This window comes from Ursus maritimus, unplaced genomic scaffold (genome assembly GCF_017311325.1).
Source record: "Ursus maritimus isolate PB19 unplaced genomic scaffold, ASM1731132v1 scaffold_17, whole genome shotgun sequence".
Taxonomy (NCBI): Eukaryota; Metazoa; Chordata; class Mammalia; order Carnivora; family Ursidae; genus Ursus; species Ursus maritimus.
This window is the reverse complement of record NW_024424119.1, coordinates 43,972,231-43,985,935: the sequence shown is the minus strand read 5'-3', so window position 1 is coordinate 43,985,935 and position 13,705 is coordinate 43,972,231.

Here is a 13,705-nt window from a genome sequence, read left to right as displayed (position 1 = left end):
GCCATCTTTAATCTACCATACACCTAGTGCTACTGGTGCTATTATAACATTAGACAGCAAGAGCAGATTCTCCACTGCTATGAGAGTGTGGAAAGGGATGACGGGGGCAGCAGGGGGGGGCATGGAGCTGCTGAGAAATTACTGCACCAATGTGGTCAAGTAGAAGGAAAAGCACTATTCCTACCACTCCGCTACACCCCACAAAGCCAGTAAGAACTAAGCAAGTGGATTTCCCAGCCCCAGGGGGTGCATGTATAAACCAGGGACTCTGGGGCAGCACTCTCTGAAAATAACTGAGGAGCCAGGAGCATCCCTGGGATTTCTTTTCTGAATCACCTGAAATGAAGCACAGACTCTCTCCAGCCGCTTTCTGTCTCTTACATGAGGGAGGTCACACTGAGCTATTTTTCCAAACTCTCAAGGTAAGAGGATAAAAGGTCTCAGCTATCTTGGCCATCACAAGCTGGAGTTACTCATGGGGAACAAGGCAGGAGGCATAAAGAGGACACAGCAAAGCAGATGTTGTACATGAAAGACACTTTCTAGCACAATATAGTTCACATGTCTTATCCTTACTGACTGTGCTCATTTTTTTTTTTAACCATGTGCATTTTTGTCACCACAAGATATGTATGGCCTCTTTTCTCAGTTCATTGATCTGGTTTGAAAAAAAAATAACATACTCTTTGGGGCTGACCTCCTCTTACCCGTTAATTCTATTCATGCCTCTGTTATAAGCCTACAACCTGAGAAAGACCTAAATAATTTAATGACTTCTGTTCTTCTTATAAATTCTGAACACCAGTAACACACACACACAATTAAGTACAAACATTCATTCAGGGACATACTTTCTCATACACACAGATGTCCGTATATCCTGGATTGCCTGGGCCAGTCATGGATTTCCCCTGGTGTCCAGGCATAATTATCAAATGCACACACACACACACACACACACACACACACACAATCACATTTAATTCTCAAACATGCCCCATATGGATGATAAATTATACAGTGACCTTAACTTTAAACATACACTCAAAAAACCTACCATACACAAACACACAAACATATATATATACCAACACACTGAATTCCCCTTCACCCCGTAAACACATATAAAGATATCCAACCATTCTAAAATGTACACACTTACCAGAATGCATGAATGCCCTCAAAGTCCAAATGCACTCTCAAATCCTTACTAAACCAGCCTTCCACACTAAGAAAACACCCATTCACACGGACAATGACAGACTCTCAGATCCACAAACTTGGAAGATAGAAATCCAGGAAAATGACATGCAAGGAAAAATAAAAATAAAATACACATAGACATGCATACTAACACACCCCCTCAATATTCTCTACACAAACGGCACCTTCCAGGAGTCCATACACACCCCACAGACACACATACATGTTTGTGCTTAAATGACCCCCTCACACATACACATACTCTGACAAAATCACACGTGTGGTTTTTTTTTTAATTATGACCAAATCAAGCATCTACTTTTAAATACAAAACCATATATAGGATATAACAAAGTATACCCGTGCATAAACACACACAGATATACATACACACAGATACACACACACACACACACACACACACACACAACTTCTGACCCCAGTGCTCTCCTCCTGCCAATACTTTCCCTCGCTTCACCTTCGAGCCCAGATTTCTCAGATGAACATCACCTCAGAAATTTCCCCAACACAAGTTCCCTCTTCTAACACAGATCTCCCAATGCAGGAACCCAACGAACTGAAGTACCCAAGGCTGGATGGATAAAAGTAATAAATTAGATATCAGTGCCACACAATACCACACAACTTCAAGAACCAGTTACGGACTGCTCAGCCCTTCCTGCCATATGAGAAATAGAGACTGAGATGGCTCCCACCCACCTCGTGGCCCAGACTCACTGCCCTGGCCACTGGCACAGACTCTAAGAACACTTTTGCAAATCTGTAATTGGCCCCAATCTAGACAGACTAAGAGCTCTGGAAATCTCAGAGGACAAAGAAATTCCACGTAGGAAGGATGACCACAGATAATGAAAACAAAGGAGTAGGTGCTGAGGGAAAAGACTTGAACTCAGAGTCAGGACCTCAGTCCTATGCCTGCCTCTGCCACAGATATGCTGGGGGACGTGCGGCAAGCTCCTGGCACTGTCTGGCCGTGGTCTCTCCCCCTGTGATTTAGAGGCTTAGGCTCGACAGTCGATTTTGTACGATCCCTGAAAGCTGTGATTCAAAGTATTTGGACGTTTCTGAACCAGAAACTGCCAGCAGGTAATCACTTTTATTTTGATTAAATAGGGGCACTGAATCCTTTGGCCTGAGTGGTTTTGGAAAAGGCGTGCAGTGATTTGAATTGAAAAGGCTCAGTTCAAATCCTGGTTCGACCCCAAATCAACGAAATGCATCTGTAATTATGTAATTAGCAGCAACCACGTGCTATGCTGGTTATGGGACAAGAGACTTCATGAAACAACCTCCATCCTCACAGGCTAGATGGACAGAATGATATGTCAACAAAGAACCTGGGAATCAATTATTTAAATGCTGTGAAAGAGGTATGATCACATATGATTATCAAACCATAGTGTTCCATTCTATCATATTGTGTTATTACCGTGTTATCACATCGACAAAAATCCACACCCATCTTCTTTTTCATATCCTCCTGCTGCTTGTTTACACACATCTCGACCTCTAAAAACCTCAGAGCAAGCTCCAAAGCTCTCTTCCACCCTATCCATGCTTTGGCACCAAGTCTCTATTTCTCGTATGGCAGGAAGGGCTGAGCAGCCCATAACTGGTTCTTGAAGTTGTGCGGCATTGCGTGGCACTGATATCTAATTTCATTACTTTTATCCATCCAGCCTTGGGTACTTCAGCTCGTTGGGTTCCAGCCGCGATTAATTGGTAGATCTCCCACTGACTCCTGATTAGCTGCTTTTGATTAGGGCCTAATGACTTCATTCGGTCCCTAATTCAGGGGGATGAGTTGCAAAACTGCCAGCAAACTGCTCAAACAGAATTACATTTTCCTAAGCCCTGAAGACATCACTTAAACTCTGTGTACACAACATTCTCCCTCCCTCGTTCTTCTTCCTCATTGCCTCCAGACTGCACTGCACAGAAACATCAGAGGGAGGAAGCTTGTGACCCAGCTCCTGGCTGCTAGAGCAGATGTCACAAGAAAAAGGGCTGGAAGCTGACAGCCTGGCACTCAGGAGGAAGTCACCCCCCACAGCACTAATTCCCACACTGTGCCTGAAGGGAAGTCTTCCCTGAAGTCTACACCTTCCACCATACCACTTGCTCTCTTCGGGGACAAGATACCACCCTGAGCTTTGCCTTGATCTTTGCCTGCAGACACCTAGAAGCCCTGACCAATAGCCAATGTCAGAAGACCTAGAAAAAAGTCTCTACCCAGGATCTGAATTGGCCATTTTAGCTGCTGGTCCCTGATACTGGCTCTAACCGCCCAGCATGTGCCCCCCTGACATCCTACACTAAGGAGCAAGATGGCCAGAGATACATAATTATATGCAATGTATACGTATATACAAATTATATACATAATTTTGCCTAAGGATGCAAAGCCCCTTGTAATACCTGTGTAATATACAGATTCCTAAACTGTGGAGGCCTTCCTCAGAAGATTCTAGTCTAGCCCAACATTTTATTCTACAGATGGACAGACTTGTAAAAGTAATTTGATAAATATCTATTTAAGACTTATCATGTGCCAGATACTGTGTTAAGCTCCAGAGAAACACAGGTGACACAGATGACCAAGACTCCATCCTTTCTCTCTAAGAGCCCCTGTTTAGTAGGGAAGCAAATCCTTTGACAAGTCAACATACTATACTAAGTATTTGGGACATAATAGGTGATATATAATTTGATGAAATTTTATACACACACACACACTACATACACACAGGGAGTTAATACACAAATATGAGAATATGCTAAAATGCAAACCATTTAATGCAATAACCAGGTAAGTGATTCTCCATTCACCCAGGTCCTCAAGGTATTTTCCCCAGAGTCAACTGCTGTCAGCAGTCACTTGTGTTCCCTGCAAAAATTTTATATTCATATACACATTTTAAAATGAGGAAAGTGAAATTCAAGGATGAAACAAAAGAGTAACTTGCCCAAAGTCACATAGTGAGATGACAGTGATGGAGGCAATTATGGTCCCCATACAGTCATGCCTGATTCCATGGAAATGTGAATGGCCTTGCCTGGCTCAAGAGACTGGTCCAGCAATCTCAGTACTGGTAGATACAGGTTCAAGAGCATAGCACCTTGCAAAGGAACCAAGAACTGAAAGAAGGGTGTGGAAGGACAGAGGGGGTTAGGAGACAGATCACAGAACATCAAAGAGCTTCTATGACTATGGGACTTTATCCACACAAAGTCTTCCAGAATTGCTAAGCACTCTCCCTTATTTGTGTCCATTTCCTCCTTGACAAGGTTTAGCCAGGCATTAGGCAGGTCCACAGAGTCTGGTGCCCACCCCTTGCTGGCCCTGACTTCTGCATTTGAGCCAGAATCTAACTCCAGGCCATCCATCCCTCATGCTAGTTCTCCTCCTACCACTGGATGACCACATTCCATTCATGCCCCCCCGATATATCCCAAAACTGCAGGCCCTGTTTGTGAACTCTTTGTGTCTGGGCTCTAACACCTCACAAAGACCCTCTAAGTCAAATGATTGTCACAGCAGTCAAATGATATATATATATATATATAATAGCTCTGCAGTGAGTAAGGTAGCATAGTGAGAAAAGCCTGAATCTTAAAAACATATAGACATATAGGTCTTTAACTCCAGTTTTGCCATTACAACTGAAAAACGTTGGGCAAATTGCAGAGCTTCTATAAAATTCAATTTCTTTGTAAAAAAAAAAAAAAAAAGAATTTTCATATTTATTTTTAAAATTTTTTTTTTGTATGTCCAGCATTGAACACTGTGCCTGGCACAGAGTAAATGTTTAATAAACATCAGAATGGTTGTTCCTCATTGTTAGCTTAATTGGAACTAAAATAATAAGTCTTGATTTTGTTCTTGGAGAAGGATGAGGGTCATTTCAAGCTAGGGGGAGGTTACAAGCAAAGGCAAGTTAGTGTGGGGAGCCCAGGTGTTTTAAGGGACTGTAGGAAAATCAATGCATTTGGAATAGAAGCTTGACACACATCACTCATGAGTGAGATGTTGCCTGTGACAGCATCCCGTACAGATCAGGTCTTCAATTCATGTTCGATGAATGATACTGAGGATAAACACACAGCAAACCCACAAGGAAGTCTCAGGTGACCACAGGAACTTTGTAGAATTCAACCAAAGTCCTTGGTTGGGAAAGCCACAGAATGGGTCCACTTTGTGTTATCCCCCGGGACCCCAAGAGGCTGCCACATTGCTCCAGATGGATAAGCGGGAGCCGCACATGCCAGTCAGCATGAGGAGGAATAGATGTGCAGATGTTGTTGCTGAAATCAGCCAACTTGAGTAAGCCTGCATCTGGGTCCTGGAGAATCTTAAACATTGTATAGCTTGCTTTCCATGCCTTTACCTTGACTTCTCTGCACAAATCAAGCAAATTGAGGTGGCAATAAATTGATGAAAGGTACCAAATTGCATTTTCTTCAGTGTGCTGAATTAAAGTTTCTCTCCCAGCAAATGAAAGTAGGGGGATTTAAACCAGGCACTATCCCTGGGGGAATTAGTGATGCACTCTTAGCAAATCAGACACTAAACACTGGTATTTTTTTGTGATGTTCAGAGACAGGTTGCGGGGAGCGGTAGCATCAGATGGGGGAAGATAGAAGGGGCTGCAGCAAATAAGCTGGCCTTTGCCAAACCTCTGCTATGATTCTGCCACGACTCATGTCTTTCTCAATAGCAGTATTTGTAATTATACCTACCATTTGTGGAGCACTCACCAAGTGCTAGGAAGTGTACTAAGCACTTTACACACATTATTTAATTTAATCTCTCTAACTACTCTGTGAGGAATACATTATTGCATCCAGGGAACAGATAAAGAAACTTTAAATCAGAGAGGCCAATTAGCTTGCCTGGTGTCATATTACAAACTGGGACTCTAACAGGGATCCCTATGATCCCCAAGCCCAAGTCCCAACCCTTTCACTCTACTCCCTCTCATCGCCAGACCTGGTGTGAGGTCTTGCTTTAGGGCAGAGAAAAGGTGTCTGCTCAATGATCAAACAACCAAACTACAGTCAGGAATTATGTCTGTCTCTATCCTACTTTGTAACCCAGCAAATTTGAGGCTGCTTTCAAAAATACTTGCAATGAAATTGAAAATGACAAATATAAGCCAAATAAAAGGACCAGAGCAATGTAAAACAATACTGAAACCTAGATATGTGTCTAGCATATAAAGGTTATTAAATTTAAGCAGCAAAATCAGCTTGAGCCTCCTGTCTGCTGAAGCAAAAAGGAAAACACAATTGTTCACTTGATGTCTAATTTTTATAAAGGAAAAGCTTAGCAATTCTGCAGAGGAAATATGCTGATAAAAGTTTATCATCCAGTAAAAGATGATAGAATAGTCAACAGGCATGTTTTGAAAGTTTACTATGTGTTGGTCACGGAGCTACAGGCTACGGAGATGATGGGGAACTAAACAAGCATGATACCTACCTCTGAGAGCCTTCAGGCTAGTGGGAAGATAGCCTTAAAGCAAGTTAGGCAGATACAGGGTAAGGGCTTGGGACACTGGACCAAGGGAATGCGACTGGTAGAGGAATAGCATTTGCAAATGGCCAAAGGTATGGGAGAGCATGTCATGTTCAAGAATCAGAGAAGTCCAGTGGCTATAACAGAAGTAGGGACAGAATGAAAGATGACAATAGGGTACACATTACCAGAGTGTTCTGGGGCCAGTTCTTGCTGGCTGGCAAGGGCCCATTGTGCACATCAGTTCCAACGAGGGTAGTAGTTTGAAATCAGCCATAGTGGGAATGTTTATACCATGGGGATTGACTCTACATGTAGCACTCTTCATTTCGTCTGCAAGTATCGACCACCTTACCAACACCTATAAATAACCATATTTCAAGAAGTTAGTCCTGCCAAGGTGGTACCTTGGAGGAAGAATCCTCTGAAACTGAAGAGGTCAGAGAAGGTTTCTTGGAAGAGACAGTATTTGGGCTAAAGATAAGTGAGCAAAATTCCAATCCAGCAGGTTGCATATTGAATCTAGAGAGTTAGGACCATAAGACCCCAAGCAAAAATCCCTGTCCTGCAGTATTGTCAAGCTGTGCAGGTAATTTAGACAGGGACCCAGGAATGGTATCTGGAGCCCAAGGTCAGTGTCAGTTCCCCTTAGGAAAATGCAGGAGCCCAACAGCTAGGTAATAAGGAGACAAGCATATAACCTAGTGAGGTGCAGACACACCTAGTCTCTGTTTTACATCTCTGTATTTTGTCATGCATCAAATAGGTTGAGGTTGAGAGCCTATGTTGTGTACCAAAAACCCAGGTGTTTGGAGAGAGGAGGCAAAAGGAACAGACTAAGATTTGGTAATCTGGAGAAAGGAATGACTGGGTAAATAAAGGGGTGAAGGCAGAAAAGGGCAGGGTAAATACACAAAGCAGTTTCTCATGAAGAGGAATGGCAGTTCTAGGAGATAAAGTTGAAAAGTTTAATTAGGGCCAAGATGTTAAGTGCCTTAAATACTTGGCTAGGATGCTTTGACTTTATCCTGCAGGCATGGGGCCGGGGGCAGGGGGGCAATGAGAGTGTCCAAGCTGTGCCCAGAGCCACACTTTGAGACTAATCTGGTGCTGATGCATATAGGTGGGACTGGGCAGGAGAGAGGCTCAGGGCCTTGTATTCTTACAAAACTCAAGATGCATCGTGCTAACAGAATACACTCCTAAAAAGTGTTAAGGACAATGACAGCCTAGCTTGGTGAGCACCATTCCTCACTATCTTAAACACTTTTGCTCTTCTCATGTACCCTTCCTCCGTTCCCAACCCACCTATTAATTTACCAAAATCCTTCTCTTAATCAGAAGATTGTCATATAAGAAACTAATGCCCCAGAAAATTTTGCTGTCTGCTAGTGTCCCTGAGAATTTTAAGTTTCGCTCTGTGTAAACATGGCCATGATCTTTTCCAAACCATCTGTATCATTTTTCTTTGTTCTTCTTTATTAAACTGACACCAAGTATGGGAAATAAGGTTCTTAATTTGAGAAGGAACACTCTTATTCCTTCTGAAATGCTACAGGAGTGTCAGATTACAATTTCACTGAAATAACATGTAAGCAACCTGACCTCAAAACTCCATCTCTGGCACACTCAGTGGTACCACTATTTAACTGTGGTTAAATACTCTTAGAAATTTAGCATTGATGAGCATAGTAATATTCTTGCATTCAAGTCAGAAGAATTGGATACAAATGTTGGGTCCGCCATTTTGCTTTTAGGCAGGTCGCATGGCCATTTTGAGCCTCAGTTTGCCCCTCTGTAAAATGGAGTGATTATCTCTTGTCTTGCCTGAGAGGATCATTGTGAGGATCAAATGAGATAATGCACAAGAAAGATTTTCTTTCTTTCTCTTTTTAAACAGCAAAGAGCTGCTCAAAGGCCAAGGAGCAATTCCATCGTCAGAGGCTCCCTCTCTTTGGGGTTTCCATGTATTTCCAAGCCCAAATGAGAAGCCCCATTCCACATTGCGTATGTTTACACACACTTAGAGGGACTGGCTGACCTTGTTGACTACAGGGATACCATAATTGTCCTCAAATCCTGGTACAGTCTCCTCTCTCTCTTGAAAGGGAAGATTCACAGGAGAGAGAAGGAAATTGGCCTCAGATCATGAGCCCCCTCCCTTCCCCCGCTCACCTGACTCTGAGTTGTAGATGGCCAGGAAGATGTTTTCCCTGACTCTGGAAGCTCTTCCCTCAGCCACTGTTGGCTCTGCCTACTTTAGCCTGACCCTTGAAGACTTAGGGAGCGGGAGAGCTCAGCCCCTGGATCCTTCCTTCTACTGGCATCTAAGAGGGATATTGTAAGCTTTTCTTCCAAGAGGAGACATCTCTGTCAGGAGATCTGAGGGGACATTTATCTTCCTGAAATGCACACAGATCTGTCAGCCATGGATGAAGATAAAGGGATAATGAGCAGAAAGGGAAAGGAAAGTCGCCATTTGGATGGGCAAACAGTACATTCCTGGGGTCATGCATCCTTCCCCGAGCTTGATACAAAATGGGCAGGTGATACAACACTCAAGGTGGGGGAAGAAGCCTGGGAAGCACTGCGGTACATATGGGAAAGAGAATCAGAAGACCTGAATTCAAATCAGACTGGTCACTTAGCTGGGTGACTTCCCTGAGCCTCAGCTTCCTAGTACACAAAATGGGTGCATTGCTAATGGTGAGGTTACTTTCCTAACATCACAGGCTGGTCTAACAACTCCATGATATTAGAGGTGTGAACACATCCTCTCCCATGCCTTCCCTCTGCCACCACCGTCCCATACCCCTGCACTGTATCCCATTCTTTCCATCAAGACTGACCTGTTTGTGTGATTGATACACTTACCAATCCTGGATTTGGAGCATGTTGGGGCACATGGTTATTATTTCATCCTTCTGATGAAACAGGGTTGCACATTGGCAACAGCCATGTGAGGTCTTGATTCTTCAGTTCCTAAACTAAAAAGGTCCTCCAGAATCCCTGCAAGCCTACCTAGGATGGGAGGACAGGACCAGGGGACACTGAATGGGCAGGCTCCATAAACCTGACCCTGACTTCAACTACAACAGACCCTATATCTGTTCTACATATGGGATTTCCTAGCAAGATGTCTTCTGAATAGAGCAAAGCTGCTGCAAGGAAAGAAAAAAAAATAATAATAATACGAAAACTACCTTAGAAGTACAGTGACAAGAAGGGGGCTACTTAGGACTGGGCTCCTGAGATATCTGTCCAGAACTTAGCATATCAAACATAAATATGTTGCAAATAGATGGAAGAATGAATGGATGTTTTCAACAAGAGATGCATCCCCAGATGGAGGCAGGGACGTTCAGACATTACTGAGCTGACCATGTGCTGCTGCCATCGTGAACACTCTTCACCTGTTTCCCTAGCTCTTCCAGATGTCCCTACCGCTGTTCCACACACGTGGACCTCCAGCTTCCCCACAGGAGGTGATGAAAGGAAAGTCTAAAGCATCAGCAGTTTTATTTGATGCTGATGGCTTCCTCAAGGAAGGCCCATTTTTCATCTTGCATTTTATGAGACCATCAGAGTGTCTGTGATTCCCCAGAGGACACAGGGACTCATCAGCAATACTGTCTGGCTGGTCCAAACCCACCTTCACAAGTGAGCAGTAATAATAATACCAACCACCACAGCGGCGTGCCAGGATCTGTGTAAGTATATACATGCATTTTCTCCTTTCCCAGGTAGATATCAGTACCCCTCTTTTAAAAATGAAAACAGGGGGGCGCCTGGGTGGCACAGCGGTTAAACGTCTGCCTTCGGCTCAGGGCGTGATCCGGGCGTTATGGGATCGAGCCCCACATCAGGCTCCTCCGCTATGAGCCTGCTTCTTCCTCTCCCACTCCCCCTGCTTGTGTTCCCTCTCTCGCTGGCTGTCTCTATCTCTGTCGAATAAATAAATCTTTAAAAAAAAAATAAATAAAAATGAAAACAGGGAGGCTCAGAGCAGTTTAAGTGTCTAGCCCAGAGTCCTATCACTGCTAAGTGGCAATGCTGACATTTGAACTGGGGTCTTTCTTTCACTCCCAAAACTAACTTCTTTTATCTTACGCTAAGCTGACTTGCTCACTAAATATAGCCTTAGACCTTCAAACAACTCTGGATGAACACTTTTCTGGGAAATGCAGTGTTACACACATTTTAAGCCACTGCATGAGCTCCTTCCAGCCATTTTCACGAACTCAAACAGGTATGTGCATGCAGGAGTCCTTTGTTCCTACAGTGACTCTAGTCAACTTATTACACATGTAGTCTTCTTTGGCTCAATCAGCAAAAGATTGGGAATGCAAAAAGTAAGTGAATGCCTGAAGAAGTTCATGGATGAGTTAGTGAAGGAGAAATTAAGTGAGTGAGTGAATGGATGGATGAATGAGTGAATGAATGAATGGACATGACATCCTACAAAACTCTGAAATCCAGTTGTGAAGTCAGTGAGTCATGTCATTGAGACTGAGACTTCGGACAGATAGGAGAAATTATTCTGGGATCAGGGAGTTCCAAAAGGGAAGTGCAGAAATGCTCACAGAAATACTTGAAAGCTGAGCACACATGCCTGTATTGTGGAGCGGGGAGATGGCCACAGAGATCAGGGTGAGGCTGCTGCAAATGTAAGTAACAGATAAGTACCACAGGCAGAGCCTTCATGGTGGTGGAAAGAAGGGAGAGGGGGCAGCTATTGAAATCCTGCTTGGTGCCTTTGGCTCCAGCCCCACTGCAGGCTCCCCTCCAACCTGTGTCATCAGGAACAGGACTCAGATAACGGGAGAACCACAGGTCCTGGGAAGATCAAAGACACACGCTTTTATGCCTCAATTAACGTTCCCCTTGTAAGGCTTTCAAACACAATTTAGCTTTTCTCTGCTGGGCTGGGAGCGACACAAAGACATGCTCTGGGTCTTTTTGGAACACAGAGTCCGTGAGCCAGCGTCTATAATTAACAGTTTCCTCCTCCTAAGGGGAATAAGGTTTTGGTACACAACATAGGCTGTGTGTGAGCATGTAAAGGACTATTCACAGGGTACCGAGTGGGCTGTCTGCCCAGGACTGCTTGTCACAGCCCGATAAGGCTTCAGGGCACAAAAAGTTTGAGGTAGGGAATTAAGAGATGCAGTTGTAATCAGGAAGACAAAGGAAGAGGGGCGGGGACAAGGAGGATGACAAGTCACCATGGGTGGGCAGAACATCCGCTTAGAGTCAGGAAACCTACCTTTGTTGAGTTCTGGCTTCCCCACTTTCTGTGTTGCCTTGGGAATTCACAGGGATCTTTAAATCATACCTTCCTGTACGAAGGGGATAACAAGACTGCCCTCAACGACTGTTGTCTTGATTCTATATTCCTTTTCGGGGAAAGTCTATTTCAATATGCCTTTCCAGGCTCATCCCAATTCACTGACAAACTTTCCATGAAACCCTAAATAAGCATTTGTCCTTCCAAATAGAGGAGTGAGTGTCCTGGAGAAGAGTACTTGTATTTTCTTTTTATCCCACTAAAATCTGTTTGATGGCTGTGGGTGTCCCAGGGGTGGAACGATGTTCCTAAAACCAAGAATTGCATGCCATACAGACTGGGATGACTTCCAGTGAGTTGGGGTTCTTCAAGTACTTACAGAATTTTAAGGCAGTTATACCAAAGGTACCACAATATGGACTGGTGCAAAGGAAAATGTTGGAGACCTAGGCATTGTTAAAAACTCAACCTTTGGGCGAGGAGCAATGACATAACCAGGAGTGAGTGGAAGCACAAGGGTAGAGGCAAAGGGCCACCTTCTGGAGTTGGGGGTAAAGGATGGGTGGCTACTGTGGGTAAGGCACCTTTTCAGCATGAAGTGACGCAGAAAGTTCTAACCCAATCTGTCATTGTCATCTCTGTATTCCCTATCCCCTGTCGCATCCCGTGGAAAGACTGCTCCTTCAACCAGGGACCAAAAGGCCTGGGGCAAACGCAGGAGAAAAGGGGGTTGAGTGGCAGCAATCCTTCCTTCTCTCATAAAAACTGGGTTTCCAAACCTCAAACAGGGTTTGAACTCTACATGTATCTGTATGTTCTTCCCCTCCCAGATCGGGCCCCTAGGTAAAACGGTATCACTGAATTTTGAGAGAGAGAGTTATATATATCCCAAAGAAAAACTTTCAATGCTCTCACTTCAAACAGCCCATTCATCCCCCAAATGGCCAGTGAGAACTCCAGGAGCCGGACCGTTTCCTCCGTAAATAAAGGGATGGAAGCGTGCAGAAGAACACCCACCAGACCGTCTTCTTCCTTTTATGCTCCCTATAAACGCGCGCGGAAGGCCGCAGAGGCAGGCACGTGTGCGCCAGCCCGGCCTCCCTGAAAAGCCCAGCTCCGTTCTCCAGCGCAGAGCCAGGGGAGCCCAGCCTTTCAAAGCCCCGTTTTGAAAGCGGCCGGGGGCTTGAAAGGCGGCTCAGATGTAATTTGCGCGTGGCGCCAGCTGCACAGTGGGCTCGGCGCCAGCGGGGGCCTGAGGGCCGCCCCGACCCCGCCGTGCGCGGTCCCCAGGCCCCCGCGCGGCCCCGTGCAGTCGGTGGAGGCGCACTCCCCGGCGTCGCCCGCCCGCGCGGCCACGGAGCCTGCAGCCGCCTCTAATGAGCTCCGCCAAGAGTGGTTACTGTGGCAAGGCTGCCCACGGGACTTCGGGGCATCGCGCTGACTTTCCAGTTCTTCTTTTAAGTTCACTTACTTCAAAGTTTTCCATTTGAAGCTGTTGAGAAAGCCTGATAGACGCAAGAGAAGAAAGAACAGCAAGAGTTTAAAAAATAATGTTAAAACCCCCAAACACCCTGAAAAATACTCCAAGAAAAGAAATAAAAGGGTGGGGGTGGTAATTAAAAAAAATAGTTCAAGCAATTGAAAAGAAAATGCCGAAGGCAGTTAAGGCTGCCCCC